The following is a 10,000-nucleotide window of genomic DNA, read 5'->3' as shown; positions in this document are numbered from 1 at the left end:
AAAGGCCCTTAGAGGTCTGCCCTGGATATCTAAACCTGAAGATAGCATTCCCTGCCAAAGACTGAACCACAGCACCAAATTTAGAATCCAAAACCACAAAATATATTTTTTGGAGACATAATAAAACTCTATATTCCTAATGATAATGTCTTTGACAAGGACATGTGAATGTGACAGTGTTTCTGAATTGTGGTGGTGATAGGAACCAGATGTGCAAAGTGTTTAATGCCTCTAGGAGCTAACTCGCAGAAGGTTCTAACTTGACATATTTACGAATATGTCACATTGTTTCTTTACAGCTTTTAGATAAGGTTCTGGCAAAAAGTACTTTTTAAAAAATTCATTCATGGCAGAGAAGTACATGCAGGGTGTTATATGGCAATGTGGTACCCAAAGAAAACGTTTATCTCAGATTGGCCCCTGTTTTCCCATGATCAGCAGTATAAAAGCTCAGAAGGCATGTGCATGCTCACATGTTGGATAGTAAAAAAAATGCTATATTTGCATTTTAGACATCTTAACACCTGGTCCCATCACCACTACTGTAAACAAATCTGGTAAATTCCTCTGTAATCCACCTTCTCATATGACACCACACACAATTTAATTATACAGCATTTTTTGGATATAATTGTGGAAATCCTGTTTATTACCTTTTAGCAATATTGATGTCATCAGTACATCAAAAATACATTTTTAAAAATCATAAATTAATAATTAAAGCCTTCCAACAACAACCCAGAGATTTTAGTTCTGATAAACCTCACATAATGAGAATTATTAAGTTTATATTTAAGACATGTTTTGTGGCCTTATAGACCTCAGTGTCATGACTCCAGCATGCCAGATAAAAACAAGTAGTGGTTACGACTTGGGAATACAGATAAGAAGAGGAAAGAAACTAAGGCAGGAGATAAATGTATGCCACCATCCATCAAATTTAGGAGGGTGTGAGAGGAGGCTTTGACAAAGCTGAACATGGAATTTAAACCTTGATTCTGACAAATAGTTGAGAAATGATGTATGAACCTGACATAAATAGCCAAGTCTCATTGGGTTTTAACAAATATTTCAAGCTTTGCTATGTACAGTACATTTTTGCTTCTTGAAAATGTTCTGGCACACTTGTAGGGCAGTGAGAACTCCATACACTGCCCTCAGCTCAGAAAGGTTTTAGAACGGCCTGATGAGTTGAATCAGACAGGTTAGACACAGAAATAAGCCCGATGTTGGGTCCCTGCACTTAGAATGAGAATCACTGATGTATACGCTGTTGAATAGCTTGTACTGTGCCACTGATAGAGGGTTACATAAACATACAAAGTGTCTTTTAGAATGAATAAACAAAAAAAAAAAAGTAAATAATAAAATGGGGAAGAAATCAATTTAACTAATTACAGATGAAATATGCCAACAGTGGAGAAAAGGACATACAATCTGGAAGATCAAGACTTATTGGGACGAGAAAGAATGACATACTTCATAAAACATATAGAGATGCCCTGTCTTTATCGAACCCTGTTGAGGCTAAATAAATCCCTCTGAAGTGTGTTGTGCTGCAATAGTCTTGATGTGTACAAAGACACTAGCAAAGTTGCTCAAGGCACATAGTGCTCTTCTGTAGCTCCATACTGTTTGCCTCCACAGTCCTCTACTGCGGTGCAAGTACCTTCAAAGACACACACATGATGATTATTCTATTAGATCCAGTCTGACATTATAACCTCATGGCTCAACACTCATATAATGGTATTGATTACTACACGCCTGTCCCATTATTCATGTTGTGGTAATGTGGGATGGTTTCAGCATGTTCCTGCTCCTGCTATCACTGTCCTTTAGGTCATCATATTTGCTGTCCCACTCGTTCACCATCAAAGCACACCCCCCCACTGCTGACAGCAACCTCTCTGCTGACAGAAGAACATCTACACTACCAGGGGTGGAAAGAGTACTGAAAAATGTCTAAGGAAGAGTGCTGTTACTGTACTGATAATTTAGTTGAGCACAAGTAAAAGTTTTAATGAAGGAGATCATTAGTAGTTTAGTGGAAAACTACATGAGCATTAAAGTTATTTTATATATATATATATATATATATATATATATATATATATATATATATATATATATATATATATATATATATAATAACTTTAATGCTCATGTAGATATATATAATATCAGTCTGAAAATAATAAATACAAAAAAAAAAAAAAGTAAATATTACACAGCCTTCAAACTGTATAAATTCACTGATACCTGTACATCACATGTGTACAATCTCCAGAAGCCGGCAGTCTGAGACAGCACAATGGGCTTCACTCTCTCTGGGTGGGTAGGATGGTCCCACCTCTCCTGCCCATCACTCAGCACGATGCTAGTCAGCACAGGCATCTGTTGATGTTACAGAACTGGTGGTTGCCGCTTTCTTTCGAGTGTATCCAGCTGTCAGGTGCAGTGGCCTCACAGGTCTCAGAGGAAGCCTGTGCTAGCTTTCGTTCTCCCAGAGCTGGTGGCATCATATAATTAGGGGAGGCCTAACTAGTGAGTACAATTGGATGTGACTAAATTGGGGAGAAATTTTGGGTAATCATAATTACATCTTCCAGAATCTGAAATTTGTTACTTTATTTGACAGTTAAACAGCTAAAGAACCTCTCACCCAGCTAAAGACAAACACAAAGGCAGCGCGAGAGAGAGAGAGAGAGAGAGAGAGAGAGAGAGAGAGAGAGAGAGAGAGAGAGAGAGAGAGAGAGAGAGAGAGTGTAACAATGGGGAGCGATGCTGAGGCGGACGCGTGTGCGGAGACAAGCGAGATTTATTATCTGCAAATCCAAAATCAGGGTCAAGACAGTCCAGGTTTAACGAGCCAACACCGAGAAATGGAGGGAAAGACATAATGAGATAAACACAGAATACAGAAATCCAAATACTTCAAACCAAAAAAAACATCAAATATATCAAACAGAGACCAACACAGACCAGGGCAACACAGGGCTTATATAACAGAGGCAAGACGAGGGACAGGTGGGAAACAGATGGTAACAATCAGGGGTGGAGTCAGACAACAAGGGGGCTGGACTGAACCAAAACAAAGAGAGAGAGTGAGAGGGGCTGCGTTCTGTGATGAACTGACACGTCCCTGATCACGATGTATTATCTGTGAAGTGAGAGAAGTCATTGTTTGGAATTTTTACAGCACCTTTACAGTTTTTTTCTACAATCTGACCAAACGATGAATATTACAGCACAGCATTGTTTAAACTCTGCTGCAGTGATACCCTGATGTCTCTAATGACCCTTAATTAATGTCCAGAGCTTGTAATGTATCTGTTAGACTAGATTTCCTGTGTCAAACCCTTTTATAGCTGTTTAACACAAACACTGTAGCAAAACCACTTTTTATGTGGGTAAACTGTATAGTTAGACATCAGTGTTAAATAAGTAGCTAGCTAACAGACACTCACAATAAAGTGTACACTACAGGTTATACAGTAGGTTTAATAAATAGCTGTCATTTTATTTCATAACAGCAAAGTAAGGAGAAACTCTCTCAGGCTAAAGATGAGTGGAGATCTTGGCAGGTTTCATGAGGAATATTTGGCAATGGATAATAACGGCGTTTTTTATAATTTGAAAATTAACGAAGCTGACTGGATAAAGGATCTTCCTCATGTGTGCTGGTAACATTCTCCTATTTCTGTCTCCACTAAACCTGACGTCTCTGAACTCATCAGGGTGGAAGTGTTTTGGGGGGTTGCTTTCTTTTCATTGGTTTTAAGAACTGAGTTTTTAAATGTAGTCAGGCTTTCTTCTAATTGCCTGATTGCTGTTACACTTATAGTGTATTTTTACTCTGTAATGTTATTAAGAATTAAAATAATGAAATTTAAGTATTTCCTTAAAAAGGTACTTGAGTAAAAAGAGAACTATGATTTAATTGTACTCTGAAAAGTACTGTTATTCAGAAATACACTCAAGCACTGTAACAAGAGTGAATGCAGTTTGTTGCTTTCAACCTCTTGACACTACCATTAAAAAGGATGAAGATGTTCATTATATTAATAATTTCTCAGATATACATTATACATTGTAGATTAAAAAAATTCTAAACTAGATGTTAGAGTGTTTTTACATCTTTTTTAGTATTTCACATTCTATTAGACCAAGTTATTACATGACAACAAAAATAGAAATGTATCTGCTAGAAAGTTATCTGCTTTAAGATATGACATTTGTTTTTGATGTGCAGGCCATGTTAATGTAATAATGCCGTTCTCATTCATCTAATGCCTTAACGTCATCTGACATTCATTTTCAGTTTCAGCTCTAGTGTCATATTTTGTTGGTGTCTGTCTGCATGCGCTAGTGGCCACCAGCAGAATGGAAGTTGGCTATTTTTCATTAATACCATTGAATAAAATGTCTTACAATTTTTTATCAGATTAACTAGGACTTTGTTGGCTCACTGTGAGTGAAATGCTGTGACTGTGTTGGGCTGCTAGTGAGAAATGAGGAGTGAAAGGGGAGAAGTGAGAACCCCCTGCTGTGCAAACACTTCAGATGCTGAGATAAAGCAGACAGCACAACTGCAGCTTTCTTTGGATTAGAAAAATTTAACTGCCACATTAAATAAATTTACATAAAATGTGTTAAAAACACTTTTATAAATGTTTCCCCACTTGCTCAAGTACGAAGATGGAATCTAGGGTCAAATGACATTGTATTGATTTTCTAAGTGAAAGATACACATCCTCTACAGAGAACATACCTCGGCACATTTAATGCACAGTTACTGCTGAATTTAACATCTTGGCAAAATAAAAGCTGAAATGTGGCCTGTGCAAAAGTTATGGCACCTTTTTGTGTCGTGTAGTACATAGAAATTGTGCACTAAAATTTGCAAATGCTTTATATGTTTCCTGTGGAGGATGTGTTAACACAACATGTCATTTGACTGGAGATGTTCAAACTTTTGCTTTTGAAAAAGCATTTTATTTGTTTTCTGTGAAAAGAGGTTAAATGGCATCACTATTAACAATACCCCATACTCTATATTGCCAAAAGTATTCACTCACCCTTCCAAATCCTTGATTTTAGGTGTTCCAATCACTTCCATGGGCACCGGTGTATTAAACCAAGCACCTAGGCCTGCAGACTGCTTCTACAAACATTTGGGAAAGAAAGGTCGCTCTCACTCTCAGGAGCTCAGTGAATGTTGAAGGCTTTATATCATTAATAACATTGATTAGATTAGATTTAAACAAAGATTTCAGTAACCTTTTTATCAGTACTGTGCATAAATGCATGAACAGAAGCCTGAAAAGTGGAAGAAATGACAGGTGACAGATCAGACATTGAAATATCTTCCTATTAGGCACTTATTTATGCACCTTTAGTGGTTGATTAAAGTCCAGTCATCTCTCATTACTCTTTGAGCAAAGCTGTAATTACCAACACACCAACAAAGTCACACTGACCCCTCTGGAAAAGGCTATGCCCCCCCACCGCCCCAATCCACCCCCACCCCCTTCCACCGGTTAATCAGCTTAGGGCTTTGAAGTGGAGGAACCATGAATTCCCACCGAGATTTCACAAAGGTGACGCGAGGTTTGCACAAACCTTCTTCACACGCCAATAAAGACACTCCAGACGAGATCCGTACCGAGCCACTATATACTCTCATGACGAGAAGGAATTTTCTTCTTCGGCCACTGCAGTGTGGAATCAAATATTATTAGCAGTGGAGGAAAAACTGTTCTGTGACCGTGAAAGCCAGGGTGATTGGCATGTCCAGACCTCTGGATCTCCACCAGAAGGTCTTCACCTGATACTTATCCATGTGATGTGAAAAAGAGGAAACTTGCTCTTTGTTTCTTTGTGGCTGCTGTGTTATCTCTCCTACAGCACCTACACTACTTTGGATCAATAGAAGACCAACTTTTGGGTCTCTAAAGAACATTTCAGTGGATCGTTTTTTAAAAACAGTGTGAACAAGTGTGAAGAACCTTGTAAAATGTTTAAAACCCTTAAAGACTCTGTTTCTTCTAGAACCATACATCCTATCCAAGAACTGTCCAAGGAACTGCATCATCTTGGAATAGCCAGAACTGGAAGGCATACTTTTTACGTAGCATTTTACTTGCATTTGCAGTTTTCCTGTGAAAGTTCCTGTTGAAATGTTAACCACGTTTTAGGGCCACGCTTGTACTCAAACGCTTCACTACTTATTCTGGGAGTAACATCCCCATTGTTTTAGCAGCAAAGCTGTTTTATCTGCAGAGAGGCTGGTGCACCACAGATAGCACATTGTTTTTGCATCTTATTTTAAAAGTGCTCTGTTCCCTCCCAACGGAATTCCACAAGGAAATAAAGTGCATTTCCGAGCAGCGCAAGGCAAATCGTCTAACATGTATCATGGCAAAACTTCCTGCAAACTGCTGAGGCTCCCGAGACATCTCCATAATGACTTTACATACAGCACTATATGAGAGTGGCAGAACTGGATTAGTCTAGGTATTTTTACTATTCTCGTTTACTTCCATTAAACTCTTTGTAAGGTTGTCATAGATTCTGTGCTGGGACACATCACAGGCATCATTTCTCAAACCTGATGTTTTGCTCCTTGTTCTGACTTTGCAGTTGACATCCATGTTGCTGATTAACAAATCACTTGTGCTTAGTGTGAACACACCTTGGACCTAAAAGCACCATGTCTTCCATTTTCTTTCAACCTGAAATCAAAACGGATTTTTTTTACCTTGCTAGCTCATGTTCTTGGTCATATTAAGCTTAATTTATGAAATTACATCATTTAAAAAAACACACAGTTCTTGTTTTCTCATTATACATCACCAAGCACTGGTGGATGGGGGAGTATATTCTGTAACACTTTACTGTAGGGTACAGTTCATAAGGCTACATGACATCTACATAAGCTTGTCATGACAACTGACATAGAAAAATCTAAATGTTTATAAATGCCTATTCCAAAAGACGTCATTTGCTATAAAGATTGTATTTGCCAAATTTATGACAAATGATGCCTACTAGAATAAGCATTTATAAACATGTATGTAGGGTTATGTCAGTTGTCATGGCAAGCCTATGTGCATGTCATGTAGTCTTATGCACTGTACCCTAGTGTTGCCAAATATTCTTAGGTAATAATATCAGAACCCCTCCCTAACACCATATTTCATTCAGAAATAAGTCAAAAGGGCATGTTATAAAAGGAAAAGTGATTTCCATTTCACTTTTGACTTTGAGCTAACAAATTCTGATCCGCCCATTGTCATCATGGTCAAATGGCCACATATCAGTTATGTAGTCACTCACAGACTAAAAAGAATTATGGCTCAGGACTGATTTGAAAACATCAGATCAGCTCTGAAAAAGATCGATTTGTGAAAATAAAAATATTGTGTCATGTATTTAAGAATTTTTGAAGAATCTGTAAGTTGTGGTCACCTCCTCAGCTGCTACAACAATCATAACATTCTTAGTTCCACCCTGATTGGCTATTGCATCTTTTGAAGTTGGATTGAAAAAAAGTCTGTGCAGCTCTTGGCATTAGATCTTTAAGCGCTGCTCAATTATGTATTCCAGCATGTTTTCTGACAAAGTCCACTTTGTTGTGTTTTGGTTGTAGCTCTGTTTCAAGAATGGCCTGCCCACTACAGGCCAATCAAAAACAGCTGTCTGTGATTGGTTCATTTGCATCTCAGTCAAACAGCCTTTTCCTATCAATCTCATTCAATTCAATTCAACTTTGTCATTATACAATACAGGGTAGTACAGTATAACGAAACACTATTGGGCTAATTTTCCAGTGCAGTAATAAAAGATTAAAACAGTACAAAGACAAAAGACAGTAAAAGACAGACAAAATGTGCAAAGTCAGTAGGTACAGGTGTCGAACGTAGACAAAATGTGCGTAGGCAAGTGTTATAGGTGTATTGGACGTATAGACAGTTAGTGCACAGTCAGATATTCAAGTGTATCAGGTATATAGACAGAAATGTGCTGGTGAATTGCAGTACAGTAAATGCAGAAGTACTATTTGTAAAAAAAAAGAGATGTATACAGTGATCTGTATATAAAGTGTACAGTGCAGGTACAGAGTAGCAGCATAATGTTCAGGTAACATCTTAAATAAACAGTAACAGTATAAATATACTAGAGATGAAGTGCACAGCATACAGTCTGAGCTGGTGGAGCTCAGTGTGTAGTGTGCTGGGTGGTCGGTAGTGAGCTGGTGGAGCTCAGTGTGTAGTGTGCTGGGTGGTCGGTAGTGAGCTGGTGGAGCTCAGTGAGTAGAGTGCTGGGTGGTCGGTAGTGAGCTGGTGGAGCTCAGTGTGTAGTGTGCTGGGTGGTCGGTAGTGAGCTGGTGAAGCTCAGTGTGTAGTGTGCTGGGTGGTCGGTAGTGAGCTGGTGGAGCTCAGTGTGTAGTGTGCTGGGTGGTCGGTAGTGAGCTGGTGGAGCTCAGTGAGTAGAGTGCTGGGTGGTCGGTAGTGAGCTGGTGAAGCTCAGTGTGTAGTGTGCTGGGTGGTCGGTAGTGAGCTGGTGGAGCTCAGCGTGTAGTGTGCTGGGTGGTCAGTAGTGAGCTGGTGGAGCTCAGTGTGTAGTGTGCTGGGTGGTCAGTAGTGAGCTGGTGGAGCTCAGTGAGTAGAGTGCTGGGTGGTCGGTAGTGAGCTGGTGGAGCTCAGCGTGTAGTGTGCTGGGTGGTCGGTAGTGAGCTGGTGGAGCTCAGTGTGTAGTGTGCTGGGTGGTCCGTAGTGAGCTGGTGGAGCTCAGTGTGTAGTGTGCTGGGTGGTCAGTAGTGAGCTGGTGGAGCTCAGTGAGTAGAGTGCTGGGTGGTCGGTAGTGAGCTGGTGGAGCTCAGTGTGTAGTGTGCTGGGTGGTCGGTAGTGAGCTGGTGGAGCTCAGTGTGTAGTGTGCTGGGTGGTCAGTAGTGAGCTGGTGGAGCTCAGTGTGTAGTGTGCTGGGTGGTCAGGTTGGTCAGTAACAGACTGTAGTGTTGTTGTTAAGCTCAGGGTGATGCTGCCGGTGTGACCAGTTTGACAGCTCGGGGATAGAAACTGCTCTTGAACCTGGTGGTTCTGGCTCGGAAGTTCCAGTACCTCTTTCCGGATGGCAGAGGATGGAACAAGGGGTTGCTGGGATGTGTGGGGTCCGAGGATATGTTGGCGGCTTTCCTCTCACATCGGTTGTCATATATGTCCTCTATGGGTGGGAGGACAGCTGCGGTGATGTGTTGAGCAGTTTTGATCATCCTCTGCAGGGCCTTGTGTTCAGCAGCAGTGGCGCTGCCGTACCAGACGGTGATGCAGCTGGTCAAGATGCTCTCCACTGTGGCTCTGTAGAAGTTGCAGAGGAGCTGTTGTGGCAGGTTTTTTTAACTTCTGAGGAAGTGAAGGCATTATTGGCTTTTCCACCATCGCCCTCCCGATCAGTGGTGCATGTTCTCTACTTCCCCCCCTGAAGTCAACAATCAGTTCTTTTTTTTTGTTGACGTTGAGGGACAGGTTGTTGGCAGCATACAACTCGGTGAGGAGCTTGACTTCCTCTCTGTACGGTCCTTCATCATTGTTGGTGATATTGCCTATAGTTGTGGTGTCATCCGCAAATTTCATGAAAGTATTGGAGCTGTGTTTTGGAGTGCAGTTGTAGGTGTGCTCTCATCTGGGACTACATATGTAAGAGGCTCAAATCTGATTTACTAAGAACATCAGGAGTTTGAAAAACAAATGTGTGTCATATTTACACAAAATACAAAGCTTAAATCGCATGAAATCCAAATTTTACTGCAGCAAATTTCTTTTAAGATAGTTTGTTCATTACAGCCCTGTTCTTACATTATGTAAGGTTTGTGGATCTGGGACAAACCGTACATAATGACAGGTGCAGATACTGACCTCAGGCTGGACTTTCATTTGTAGCCTTTTTCCTGGTGTAAGATGGGGTAGTCAGTGTGATTGAAGGAGGTCCGTGTGAC

The 10,000-nt window shown here is 40.3% G+C and overlaps 1 protein-coding gene across 2 annotated transcripts in view; it reads left to right on the top strand.

Annotated features, from left to right (window-relative positions):
- grik4 (glutamate receptor, ionotropic, kainate 4) overlaps window positions 1–10,000 on the top strand; it is a 598,764-nt gene that overhangs the window by 410,525 nt on the left and 178,239 nt on the right. The gene's annotated exons all lie outside the window — the stretch shown is intronic.

The sequence above is a fragment of the Pygocentrus nattereri genome, chromosome 17 (assembly GCF_015220715.1).
Source record: "Pygocentrus nattereri isolate fPygNat1 chromosome 17, fPygNat1.pri, whole genome shotgun sequence".
Lineage (NCBI taxonomy): Eukaryota > Metazoa > Chordata > Actinopteri > Characiformes > Serrasalmidae > Pygocentrus > Pygocentrus nattereri.
The sequence above is the reverse complement of the archived record's forward strand: the minus strand, read 5'-3'. Positions and strand labels throughout refer to the sequence as shown.